The sequence below is a fragment of the Equus asinus genome, chromosome 15 (genome assembly GCF_041296235.1).
Source record: "Equus asinus isolate D_3611 breed Donkey chromosome 15, EquAss-T2T_v2, whole genome shotgun sequence".
Taxonomy (NCBI): Eukaryota; Metazoa; Chordata; class Mammalia; order Perissodactyla; family Equidae; genus Equus; species Equus asinus.
In genome coordinates this window covers 1,487,873-1,500,881 of record NC_091804.1, presented here as the reverse complement: position 1 = coordinate 1,500,881, position 13,009 = coordinate 1,487,873, and the positions used below count along the sequence as shown (strand labels likewise).

Sequence of the window (13,009 nt, the reverse complement as noted above, 5' to 3'; positions counted from 1 at the left end):
TCACTTCTTCAGTAGACTGGAGGGCAGGTGAGGATATTTGGATTACATGCTTAGAAACGCGCAGTTGGACACACTATAACACGAACATGGCACAGCAGCTGCCGCTTGGGCAGCTAATCCCTTCTTTGATGCAGCCCCCAGTGGGAGGGCAAGCGACACTGCACGGGTCTGAACAAAAGCTGTATGTTTGTCAAACTTGGGAGGCCAGTGCCCAAGCTTAAGGAAGTAATTCAGTTGCCGTGAGGGTAATGGGTGTTCCTCCAGGATGTGAGTGGCAGGGAAAGAACGTCCATATTTTCAGTCAGTTTAGAGAGGAAGGACCTTCAGGAGGAAACATGTGGTGAAAGGGAGAGGAAGTTTGTTTTCAACTAAGGGAGGCTAGAACATTTTGTAGGCGGAGGGGAAACGTTCAGGACAGAGAATGCAGGATCAGGGCTAGGGAGCCATCCTGGGGAAGCAGAAGATGTGTGTGGAAGCATGTCCGCAGAAGTTCTGGCCTTTCATAAAGTCAGCATACTGCTTGTCTGAGAGAGAAGAGAAGGGTGGCGAGTGCTCTGGATGGAAGAAGAAATGAAGGGCTGTCGTTGGCCGAGGGTCGCTGGAGCCAGGGGAGGCTGGGGACATGAGGAGTTCGGAGACACTCAGAGTGATGACTTGGAGAAGTGCCCATTCTGGAAGAGACTGTTGAAGAAACTGCCAAGCTGCAGTGGGGGTCTGTGTGAAGACTTGGTCAGGCCCAGGTCTCCATGACTTTCTCCAGCGACTTGTGGCTAGAGTTCAGCAGGTGAGGCTCCCAGCAGAGCAAACTCTGGGCTTCCTGCCTGCAAGATGGAGGAGGCAGAAGAAAGCGAGAGGGAGGAGGTTTGGAGTAGAACCAGATCCACACCCGTGGGGCCCAAGACTGGGGAGAAAGCCAGTGAAATCATAATGAATTGATGGGCCAAGGAGACCAGAAGCATCAGGACTGGAGGTACAATGAAAACAGAAGCTGCTGGGGAGAGAGAGTTTTAGTCAGAAGGGAAATTCAGAAATGGAAAAATAAAATGTGATGTTGTAGCAATTGCTATGAATGGAACCCATGAAAACCAACTGACTGGGAGTCAAGAGAAGTTGCCGGAGTGGGAGAGGCCATCCAAGGAGACCTTCAAGCCCTCTGATGACACCTATTAAGGGGAGAGAAAGTGTGAGCTCTGGCTGTGCTAGGTTTTGAGAAAGTTGGGCGAGTTCTTTAGCTTCCGTTCAAAAGCCTCTGTCTAAGTGTCCACTGTATTCGAAAGTCTGTTTTTGCTGAAAGCAAAAGTAAAAATGCTGCTGACCTGCATGAAGTTTTAGGAAGCACTTACGCAAAATTGAGATTTCAGCATAACATAGGAGTTATGATGATAGAATACCCAGTCTGCTCTGAGAACATCCGAAGGAGGGCATGGGGCGTTGAGCTCAGTGTGGGGGATCAGGAGTCGATGCAAAGGGGCATTCCCTGCATTGCATCTTGAGGGGGAGAAACAGACTGTTGAGTAAGAAGGCTCATGGGGAGGTGGTGGGACAATTCCAGTCCAAGGGGGCGTCGTGAGCAGATAAAGCACAGAGGCATCCAACCTAGATCTCCAGGGAACAATAACTGGTTAGAATTGCTGAGCCCTATGGATCATGGTGAGACTGGGGAGACAAGACCAAGAGGAAGTGGGGTCCCATCACTGAGGACCACACCAGCCATCTACGGGAGATTGGATTTTAGGTGAAGTCACAAACCCAGATGTCTACAAGACAGGAAGGACTAGTAATACGGTCAAGAAGGAGCCCTACAGAGGGAAGGGACCTGAGACTGGAGAGCCCAGGCCCATCCACGGCTTCAGCCTTCCTCAGCTTCGGGGTGTGGCTATGCTGTTGTTGTGGGCGTGGAGAACCACTGAGGGGTTTCAGGCAGGAGGCCGTGCTCAGACCTGCAGTTTTGGAAGCTGCTTTGACTGCAGAGTGGGACAAGGGTGTAGGGATATGGAGGTGAGAGGAGACGGGGCGTGGGGCTAGGACCAAACTGGCTGCACAGATCCCGTTGGGGGCCTCCTGTAAGAGATGGTGAGAGAGAATCAGAACAGCTTAGAAGTGAAGAAATACTTAGAAGTGAAATTTGCCGTTGTTTGGAGATGATGGGAAGAAGTCAGGCCTCTCCTGTGCAAAGATGTTCCCAAGCTCCTAAATGGCCAAGTTGGCCAGCAGAGGATTTTCAGCTTTCTTATGAATTTTTGGAAAATCGGCTCCAATATATAATATCCACCAGCCATAAAAAATTTGAGATAGTTACCAAATTGAAAATGCAAGAGAAATTCCTGAAAGTCTCCATCATTCCTTTGTCACTTGTTGGGCTTTTTTCCTCCCCTCCCTCTCATTATGTCCATGCACTTTATATCCGTGTCTTTGAATAACTGCACTATGCCGAGGTCAGTGGAGATGAACAGGTGATTAGCGTATCTTCTTAGTCCTCAGTTAAATTCCTGTGGCTTTATAATTAACTAAACTCAAAAGAATTTTATTCAAGACTTGCATGCGCTTCTAATTAAGTTTGCAAATAAATACAACCAATATTTACATGCAATTGTTTTCATAGTATTTTTGGCAATCAATTACTGAAGCCATTTTATTGCAACAATTTTCACACAGTAACCTCAGCCAGTAAATGTGGTTTTTGGAACTGGGCAAAGGTCCAAAACCCACTCAGAGACAATCTTTTAAATTAAATGCTAGGAGGTGAGTGGCTGGGGCAACAGGCTTTTCCACCTGGTCAGTCTAAGGCCTTGACAGGTAGTACAGGCTCCTGGAGAATTGAGCTCTACTCTGCCACCCAGTTGTGTTTCTCTGTTCTGGCAACAGTAGGGTTAGCCTGTCAGAAACAATTCTTTTAATGATACAGCAACTGGAATCTTTAATCATAATAATAGTACCTACTGTGTATTAATATTTTTATAGTGACTTCTGACTGGTAGTAAGATGGAGCGTGTTGGCATTTTTACCTTAGCCAGGAAGGGTACAGCCAATGACATCAGTGGAACAAGTTGTTTGAAAGTTGGGCTGCTTCTTAGGCATTTAGTGAGACTTTCTGGTTGACATCCAAGGGGAAAACCCAAACCAAGAAAGGGCTCCTCCCATAGGCTATGGCGTAAAGAAATGAAGGCATGGTTGTGGCTGCTTTCGCCCCTTCAATGCTGTTTATTACACCCATAGAGGATTTCAGGAAGTCACCCAAAGTGGTTGATTTGGTCCTTTAGGAATTCTGTAAAAACAAAGATATTTTTTCAGCAACATTCTTATATTGCTATGACACTCTTTATTCTGTACTAATGACTGATTAGAAGTATCATCACACATTCAGTAACTCTTCTAAAGTTTACTCTTTTTTCCATTCCATGAAACAACGAAGGAGCATGTATCAGTTAGCATTTGCTGCATAAAAAATCACCCTAAAAGTTAGTGGCTTAAAACAACATCTATTTACTTAGCTCATGATTCTCAGGGTCAGCAATTTGAGTTAGTTTCAGCTGGATGGCTGTTGCTCTGCTGGTCTCACCTGGGTTCCCTCATGGGTGTGTGGTTGGCTGCCACTCATCTAGGCAGCCATACTTGAGAATATTGGCTGGCCATTGGCTGGGGGGACAGTGGTGACTAGACCACATGTCTCTCATCCTCCAGCAGGGCACTTCATCCCATGGCAGTCATGGTTGGGATTTTAACAGCAGCAAGAGAGGATGAGTCCCAGTGTGCAAAGATTTTTCAAGTCTTTGCTTATGTTACACATTATTGTCTTATTGGCCAAAGTGATTCACATGGCCAAGCCCAAAGTCAGTGTGGGGGGCACTATTTAGTGTGACAATGTAGGGAAATGCCAACAAATTGGGTGCCAACCCTGTAGCAGTCTATCACAGAGCAAAAGGTTGGACTATTTGGCATATTGTTTTTTGTTTGTTTGTTTGTTTTTATTAAGGTTATAAAAGTTAACATCCTTGTGAAATTACAGTTGTACATCATTATTAGTCGTGTTGTAGGTACACCACTTCACCCCTAGTGCCCTCCCCCCAACCCCACTTTCCCCTGGCAACCACCAATCAGTTCTCTTTGTCCATATGTTAACTACCACCTATGAGTGGAGTCATACAAAGTTTGTCTTTCTCTGTCTGGCTTATTTCACTCAACATAATACTCTCAAGGTCTATCCAAGTTGTTGTGAATGGGACAACTTTGTCCTTTTTTATGGCTGAGTAGTATTCCATTGTATATATATACCACAACTTCTTTATCCAATCATCGGTTGCTGGGCACTTAGGTTGGTTCCATGACTTGGCTATTGTGAATAATGCTGCAATGAAGATAGGGGTGCATGGAGCTTCTGAAATTGCTGATTTCAGGTTCTTAGGATATATACCCAGTAGTGGGATGGCTGGGTCATAAGGTATTACTACTCTTAACTTTTTGAGGAATCTCCATACTGTTTTCCATAGTGGCTGCACCAGTTTGCATTCTCACCAACAGTGCATGAGGGTTCCCTTTTCTCCACAGCCTCTCCAACATTTGTCACTCTTGGTTTTGGATATTTTTGCCATTCTAACAGGTGTAAGCTGATATCTTAGTGTAGTTTTGATTTGCATTTCCCTGATGATTAGTGATGACGAGCACCTTTTCATGTGTCTATTGGCCATCCGTATATCTTCTTTGGAGAAATGTCTGTTCATGTCCCCTACCCATTTTGTAATTGGGTTATTTGATTTTTTATTGTTGAGTTGTGTGAGTTCTTTGTATATTATGGAGATTAACCCTTTGTTGGATAAATAACTTGTGAATATTTTTTCCCACTTAGTGGGCTGTTTTTTTGTTTCAATCCTGTTTTCCCTTGCCTTGAAGAAGCTCTTTAGCCTGATGAAGTCCCATTTGTTTATTCTTTCTATTGTTTCCCTCATGTCAGGGGTTATGGTGTCCGAAAAGATTCTTTTGAAGCTGATGTCAAAGAGTGTGCTGCCGATATTCTCTTCTAGAAGACTTATTGTTTCAGGCCTAATCTTTAGGTCTTTGATCCATTTTGAGTTTATTTTAGTAAGTGGTGAAAAAGAATGGTTGATTTTCATTCTTTTACATGTGGCTGTCCAGTTTTCCCAGCACCATTTGTTGAAGAGACTTTCTTTCCTCCATTGTAGGCCCTCACCGCCTTTGTCAAAGCTTAGCTGTCCATAGATGTGTGGTTTTATTTCTGGGCTTTCAATTCTGTTCCATTGATCTGTGCATCTGTTTTTGTACCAGTACCACGCTGTTTTGATTACTGTGGCTTTGTAGTATGTTTTGAAGTCAGGGATTGTGATGCCTCTGGCTTTGTTCTTCTTTCTCAGGATTGCTTTAGCAATTCGGGGTCTTTTGTTGCCCCATATGAATTTGTGGATTCTTTGTTCGAGTTCTGTAAAGAATGATATTGGAATTCTGATTGGGATAGCGTTGAATCTGTAGATTGCTTTAGGTAGTATGGACATTTTAACTATGTTTATTCTTCCAATCCGTGTGCATGGAATGTCCTTCCATCTCTTTATGTTGTCATCGATTTCTTTCAAGAAGGTCTTGTAGTTTTCGTTGTATAGATCTTTCACTTCCTTGGTTAAATTTATCCCAAGGTATTTTATTCTTTTTGTCACATTTGTGAATGGGATTGAGTTCTTGAGATCTTTTTCTGTTAGTTCATTGTTAGCATATAGAAATGCTACTGATTTATGGATGTTGATTTTATACCCTGCAACTTTGCTGTAGTTGTTGATTGTTTCTAATAGTTTATGTATGGATTCTTTGGGGTTTTCTATATATAGGATCATGTCATCTGCAAACAGCGAGAATTTTACTTCTTCGTTGCCTATTTGGATTCCTTTTATTTCTTTTTCCTGCCGAATTGCTCTGGCCAACACCTACAGTACCATGTTGAATGAGAGTGGTGAAAGTGGGCACCCTTGTCTTGTTCCTGTCCTGAGAGGGATGGGTTTCAGTTTTTGTCCGTTGAGTATGATGTTGGCTGTGGGTTTGTCATATATGGCCTTTATTATGTTGAGGTACTTTCCTTCTATACCTATTTTATTGAGGGTTTTTATCATAAATGGATGTTGGATCTTGTCCAATGCTTTCTCTGCATCTATTGAGATGATCATGTGGTTTTTGTTTCTCATTTTGTTAATGTAGTGAATCACGTTGAGTGACTTGCAGATGTTGAACCATCCCTGTGTCCCTGGTATAAATCCCACTTGATCATGGTTTATAATCTTTTTGATATATTGCTGTATTCAGTTTGCCAAAATTTTGTTGAGGATTTTTGCATCTATATTCATCAGTGATATTGGCCTGTAGTTTTCCTTCTTTGTGTTATCCTTGTCAGGTTTGGGGATCAGGGTGATGTTGGCTTCATAGAATGTATTAGGGAGTGCTCCATCTTCCTCTATTTTCTGGAACAGTTTGAGAAGGATAGGTGTTAAATCTTCTTTGAATGTTTGGTAGAATTCTCCAGAGAAGCCGTCTGGTCCTGGACTCTTATTTTTGGGGAGGTTTTTGATTACTGTTTCTATTTCTTTACTTGTGATTGGTCTATTCAGATTCTCTATTTCTTCCTGATTCAGTTTGGGTAGGTTGTATGAGTCTAGGAATTTATCCATTTCTTCTAGGTTGTTCAATTTGTTGGCATATAGTTTTTCATAGTATTCTCTTATGATCCTTTGTATTTCTTTGGTATCTGTTGTGATTTCTCCTCTCTCGTTTCTAATTTTACTTATTTGAGACTTCTCTCTTTTTTTTTAGTGAGTCTGGCTAAGGGTTTGTCGATTTTGTTAATTTTTTCGAAGAACCAACTCTTTGTTTCATTGATCCTTTCTACTGTCTTTTTTGTTTCAATATCGTTTATTTCTACTCTAATTCTTATTATTTCCCTCCTTCTACTGACTTTGGGCTTTGTTTGTTCTTCTTTTTCTAATTCCGTTAGGTGTCGTTTGAGGTTGTTTATGTAAGATTTTTCTTGCTTATTGAGGTGAGCCTGTATTGCAATGAATTTTCTTCTTAGGACTGCCTTTGCTGTGTCCCAAATAATTTGGTACGGTGTGTTTTCATTTTCATTTGTCTCCTGATAATATTTGATTTCTTCTTTAATTTCTTCAATAATCCATTGTTTGTTCAGTAGCATGTTGTTTAGTCTCCACATTTTTGGCCCTTTCCCAGCTTTATTCTTGTAGTTGATTTCTAGTTTCATAGCATTATGATCAGAAAAGATGCTTGATATTATTTCAACCCTCTTGAACTTATTGATGCTTGCTTTGTTTCCCAAGATATGGTCTATCCTTGAGAATGTTCCATGTGCGCTTGAGAAGAATGTGTAACCTGCTGTTTTTGGATGAAGTGTCCTATATATATCTATTAGGTCCATCTGATCTAATTTTTCATTTAATTCTATAATTTCCTTGTTGATTTTCTGTCTGGATGTTCTGTCCATTGGTGTTAATGGGGTGTTGAGGTCCCCTACTATTATTGTATTACTGTTGATGTCTCCTTTTAGTTTTGTTAACAGTTTCTTCACGAATTTTGGTGCTCCTGTGTTAGGTGCGTATATATTTATGACTGTTATGTCATCTTGGTGGAGCGTCCCTTTTATCATTATATACTGCCCCTCTTTGTCTTTCTTTATCTGTTTTGCTTTGAAGTCTACTTTGTCTGATATAAGTACGGCAACACCTGCTTTCTTTTGTTCATTATTGGCTTGGAGTATTGTCTTCCACCCCTTCACTCTGAGTCTGTGTTTGTCTTTGGGGCTGAGGTGTGTTTCCTGGAGGCAGCATATTGTTGGATCTTGTTGTTTGATCCATCCTGCCACTCTGTGCCTTTTGATTGGAGAGTTCAATCCATTCACGTTTAGTGTGATTATTGAAACGTGGGGGCCTACTGTTGCAATTTTATCACTTGCTTTCCGGTTCCTTTGCGTTTTGTCCTGATGGAGAGCTGTTACTTTGTGTTATTGTCTTTCTGCTTATCTCCTTTGTTCTGGATTTTGTAACCCCTTTCATTTTTTTGATTTTTCAGGAATGAGTTTCTTCCTGAGCAATTCTTGAAGAGGAGGTTTTGTGGTGATGAACTCCCTTAACTTTTGTTTATCTGGGAAAGTTTTATTTCTCCATCATATTTGAAGGATATTTTTGCTGGGTAGAGTATTCTTGGCTGCAGGTTTTTTGTCCTTCAGAGTTTTGAATATTTCATTCCAATCTCTTCTAGCCTGTAAGGTCTCTCCTGAGAAATCTGCTGATAGCCTTATGGAGTTTCCTTTGTAAGTTATTTTCTTCTGCCTGGCTGCCCTTAGTATTTTCTCTTTGTCGTTGACATTTGCTGGTTTCACTACTATATGCCTTGAGGTAGGTCTTCCTGCATTAATAAAGTTTGGGGATCTATTGGCTTCTGTCACATGAAGTTCCATCTCTCTTCCCAATTTTGGAAAGTTCTCAGCTATTATTTCTTTGAGCAGACCTTCTGATCCCTTCTCCTTCTCTTCACCCTCTGGTATACCTATAATCCTTATGTTGCATCTCCTAATTGAGTCAGACAATTCTCAGAGAGTTTCTTCATTTCTTTTTAGTCTTAGTTCTCTCTCCTCCTCTGCCTGCAGCATTTCTATATTCCTATCCTCCAAATTGCTAATTCTGTCCTCCATATTATCGACCCTACTGTTCAGAGAGTCCAGATTTTTCTTAATCTCCTCCATTGTGTTCTTCATCTCCAGTATTTCTAATTGGTTCTTCTTTATGGTGTCAAGCTCTTTTGTGACATAGCTCCTGAACTCATTGAGTTGTCTATCTGAATTCTCTTTTAGGTCATTGAGTTTTTTCATAATGGCAGTTTTGAAATCATCGTCATTTAGATTGTAGATTTCATTGTCTTTGGGATTGTTTTCTGGATGCTTATCATTTTCCTTCTGTTCTGGAGATTTAATATATTTTTTCGTACTGCTTGATGGCATGGGTTTGTGCCTCCGCTTACAGATAGAGTTTAGTCTCTGCTTCCACTTGTTGCGACTGGTGTGTGTGGGGGGCAGCTGTTTAGACTGCCCCAACCAGGAACCCTGTCAGCTTTACTGACTGGGTCTGGACCCCTCCTCATAGTCACAGTGGTCCTGTGGGGTCCCTCGTTGGTTGTGGGGCAACCGCAAGGGAGCCTCAGGCTGCTGGTGCCTACTGCTGCAGCCCACCTAGATGTGCTCCCTGCTTGTGGTCTGCAGCGGTGTTGTGGGCTTTCCCATCAGCCAGGAGCAGGATCACCTATAATCTCTGATTTGTCCCTAACAGAGCCCACCAGATCACACTTGTCCACTATAGGGCCCAGTAGAGCTATGGGTATCTTCTGCAGTCTGTCATTAGCTCACTTAGCTGTGGTACTTTTGCCCCAGGGCCTTCCTGCCTTGCGATTGCCAGTCGGGACCTCTCCACTAGTGCTGTGCAGAGGCTTTCGCTGAGGCTGCTGTAAGAACCTGGAGTTCCCCCCTGGGCTACGTAGTCATTTCACTGGAGCTCTACTCTGCCCCACTTTACTCTCACAGGATCTCTGGGAGCCCCTTGCCTCATCTGGGACATGGCCAGAGTCTGTAGGCCTGGCGGTGGCTTGTAAGCTGCTGCCTTGTGGGGAATTCTGCTCTAGGGAGCTTCCTGGTGTTCTGAATGCTGTGTGGGGCCTCCCTGCCAATGGCGAGCAGAGGCCCTCCCTGCTGGGGGGGTGTGGGACCCTGGGGCAACACCCCAGGCCGCAGAGCCGGGTATTGGAGCTCCACCCAGTCCCCAGGCACGTCCACGGGAAGTCCAGGCACCCCCTGCACTGACCTATGCCCAGGAGACCGTGAGACCAGCAGGAGCTTGTGGCCTGGAGCCACCCCAGGGGAATCCGCCCACCGGGAGCTTTCCTTTTTCCTGGATTCTGGGCGTGGCCTCCCTGCTAATGGCGAGCAGAGGCTTTCCCTGCCAGGGAGCTGCGGGACCCTGAAGCCTTCCCCCGTGCTGCAGAGCCAGGCGCTGGAGGTCCAAACCTGTCCCCAAGCATGTCTACAGGAAGTCAGGGTGCCCCTGTACCGAGTCGTGCACCGGAGACCATGAGCTCAGTGGCAGCTTGCGGTCTTGTGCTGTGGTGGGCCCGCCAGGAGCTTCTCTTTGTTCTGGCTTCTGGGAGGGGCCTCCCTGCTAATGGCAAGTGGAGGCCTTCCCTGCCGGTGGGTGCCGGGCCCTGGGGATTTACCCCTGGGCTCAGGTGTGATTGTGGGGGGCTTGGGTAGCAGTGTTGTCACCTGTTTCCACCGTCGCTCCACTGGCGAGTGCACACTCCTGCCCTTGGTGCGTGGCGATGCTATGGTGGAGTCCGCTGGAAAAGAGCCTCCTGCAGGAGCTAGGCTGTCTGGGGATCGGAGAGTTTTCACCTATTTCCACCTCCTCCCAGGGTGAAGTCTGTCCGCGTTCCGATGTGTAGTAGCATGAGACTTTTAGGCGTCTTGAGATGCTATCTGGATATCCTTTGTTAATTGGTGAATGTCCAATCAGTTGTAGATTCAACAGGGGGAGAGACAAAGAAGATCTCTCACTCCACCATCTTGGTCTAGATTAATTAATGGCATATTGTTTTTTAACATCATCTAATTGAACAGTGACTATAGTCATGATTATATTGTGACTGAAACAAAAAACACAGTACATACTGATCGGCAGCTCTTCCCAGAAGACACTTCTACTTCATACAGAAAAACAAAAGTGATTTTAACTTCCTCAGGAATTCTCTATCTTCTCTTGGTCTATAGCAAATCAGCACTGTTTTCTGAAAATCACAGTTTTTAGAAAGCCATTGCCCTGGTTAAGAGCAGGGGCCCTCCTTGCTGGAGTTCCTGTTTACTGGACAGCCTGCCTCTTACCTGTCCCCTTATCACTGTGCCTGGAGAGGTTCATCCCTGGCGTTTATAGGGGAGACAGCCCTGATCCAGGGAGCTTTGCTCACCTGGCACATGTTTTTGTAAGAGCATCTGGAGTTTTCGATTTGCCTTTGAGGTTGTGGTATTAACTTGAATGGCTTCTGTAGTTAATTTCAAGAATCTTTACGGAAGTCCTCAGAAATTATGATTTGCCCTGCTCTACTCTAGAAGAATGAGTTGCTGGCCATGGTAAAGTGCTGGTTGTGACTGTCAGACTGGGAGATCTCGGGGGCCTCAAGGAGCAGGGAGGCACAAGGGGTTGCACTCAGTGGGACCAGATAGGCTCCCTGGACCCCACAGCCCCAGTGCCTCCTCCCTGTGTCATCCAGTTCCCAGGCCACAGCTGACACTGCGGCTTACAGGAACACCAAGGGCAGGAAGCACTTCTCCTTTTCCCACAGATAAACTCAGTGAGATTTCAGGCACGAGGAATGAAGCAGTTCGAGGAAATAGGAAATGTGAGTGTAAAGCTATGAAGTAAAGAAGGTGAGGTTCGCAGCTGGAGAGGCCTGGGAGCCTCCTGCTGTTGAAGAGGCTTCTCAAACGTTGAAAGGGCAGTTAGCGCCCCTGTATTTGTGACAATGCAGAGCCTTCAGAATCCTAGAGTGTGTGGAATGTCATCACTTAGAAACAGTGCCTGAGAGGCTGGAGCCTTTTCTTCAGCGAAGGAAGAAGGGGAAGGAAAATGGGTATTTATGGAGCATCGCTCTGTGCCAGGCCGCTGGCGCACACTCTGCCCTCTGCTCCTGGCAGCAACACTGAGCGACAGGTGCTAGCACTGCCTCACTCTGCACATGAGGACACTGGAGCTTGGGAGAGATCCAAGGGCACACAGTTGGCTTTGCTGGCAGCTCTGGGGTCTGAACCATGCTGACTTCAGCCTCTTGTCTCCTAATGGCGATGCTATTCTTCCAGGGTTAGGGGAAAAGGAGTGTGTTACAGTGGGCTGCTGTTTCCCAGATAAAGCCGGAGGAGACAGAGCCAGGGCAGTGACAGCCCACCTCCTCACTTCTGTGACCCCTTGGCTAGGGCTCTCCAAGACCTTTGAGTCTGCCCTCTGGTTGAAAACTTAACCTTGTTGGGAGAGACAGGATTTCACAGCTGCGGTGTAGCCCTTACATATGGCTCAGTCACAGGTATGAGCAAAGGGGGAGGACTCAGCGAACATCTAAGAAAACCCAGAAGAGTGAATGAGATGGAGCAACAACCAAAATAGAACAGTTGACCCAGAGGAAACGGAACTGATTCAGAAAATAATAGTGTTTGCAAAATTATTCTAGTATACCTTGGGACATTTCAGGGGCTGATTCTGGGAGGAGAGTTTTGGTTTGCTTCGATGTGTTGGCCTCGTTGCGCGGTCTAGAGCCTCGGGCACATGTTGAAGTGGGATGGGGAGAGCAGACGTTCTTGCCCTGCCCCTGGTCTCAGGGAAGCATTCGACTTCATGGCGAACGTAGCGCTGTGATGCCCTTGACCAGCTGTAGGAAGTTCCCTTGTATCAGGACTTTGTTACAGTTTGTTTTTTTTAAATAAAAAAATGAATGTTTAATTTTGTCAAATGCTTTTTCTAGGTCTGTTTAGATTATCAGGTGTGGGTTAGTTTTTGTCTTTTATTCTGTTAATATGATCCATTACAGTAACTGATTTCCAGATATTAAACTATTCTTACATTTGGGAATGAATCCCCCTTTACTCCTCTTTAAATATTGTTAGATTTGATTTGCTAACAATTTGTTAAAAATGTTTATGTCTATGTCCATGAGGGATGTTGGTTTGTAGTTTTCTTTTCTTGTGCTTTGGTATTAGGGTAATACTGGCCTCAGAGAATGAATTGGGCAGTATTCCCTCCTCTGTTTACTGAAAGATTCCGCATAGTGTTAGTATGATTTCTTTTTAAATATTTGTTAAAAATCACCAGTGAAGCCATCTGGGCCTGAGCTCTTCTTTGTGGAAGATTTTGATTACTGGTCCAATCTGATTTATTTATTGTTTTAAGTGTATTGTTTTAAAGAAAATCTTCAGACT

At 44.3% G+C, this 13,009-nt stretch overlaps 1 protein-coding gene across 11 annotated transcripts in view; it reads left to right on the top strand.

Moving 5' to 3' along the window:
• Positions 1 to 13,009, top strand: part of SYNDIG1 (synapse differentiation inducing 1) — a 191,109-nt gene that overhangs the window by 76,531 nt on the left and 101,569 nt on the right. The window lies entirely within an intron of this gene.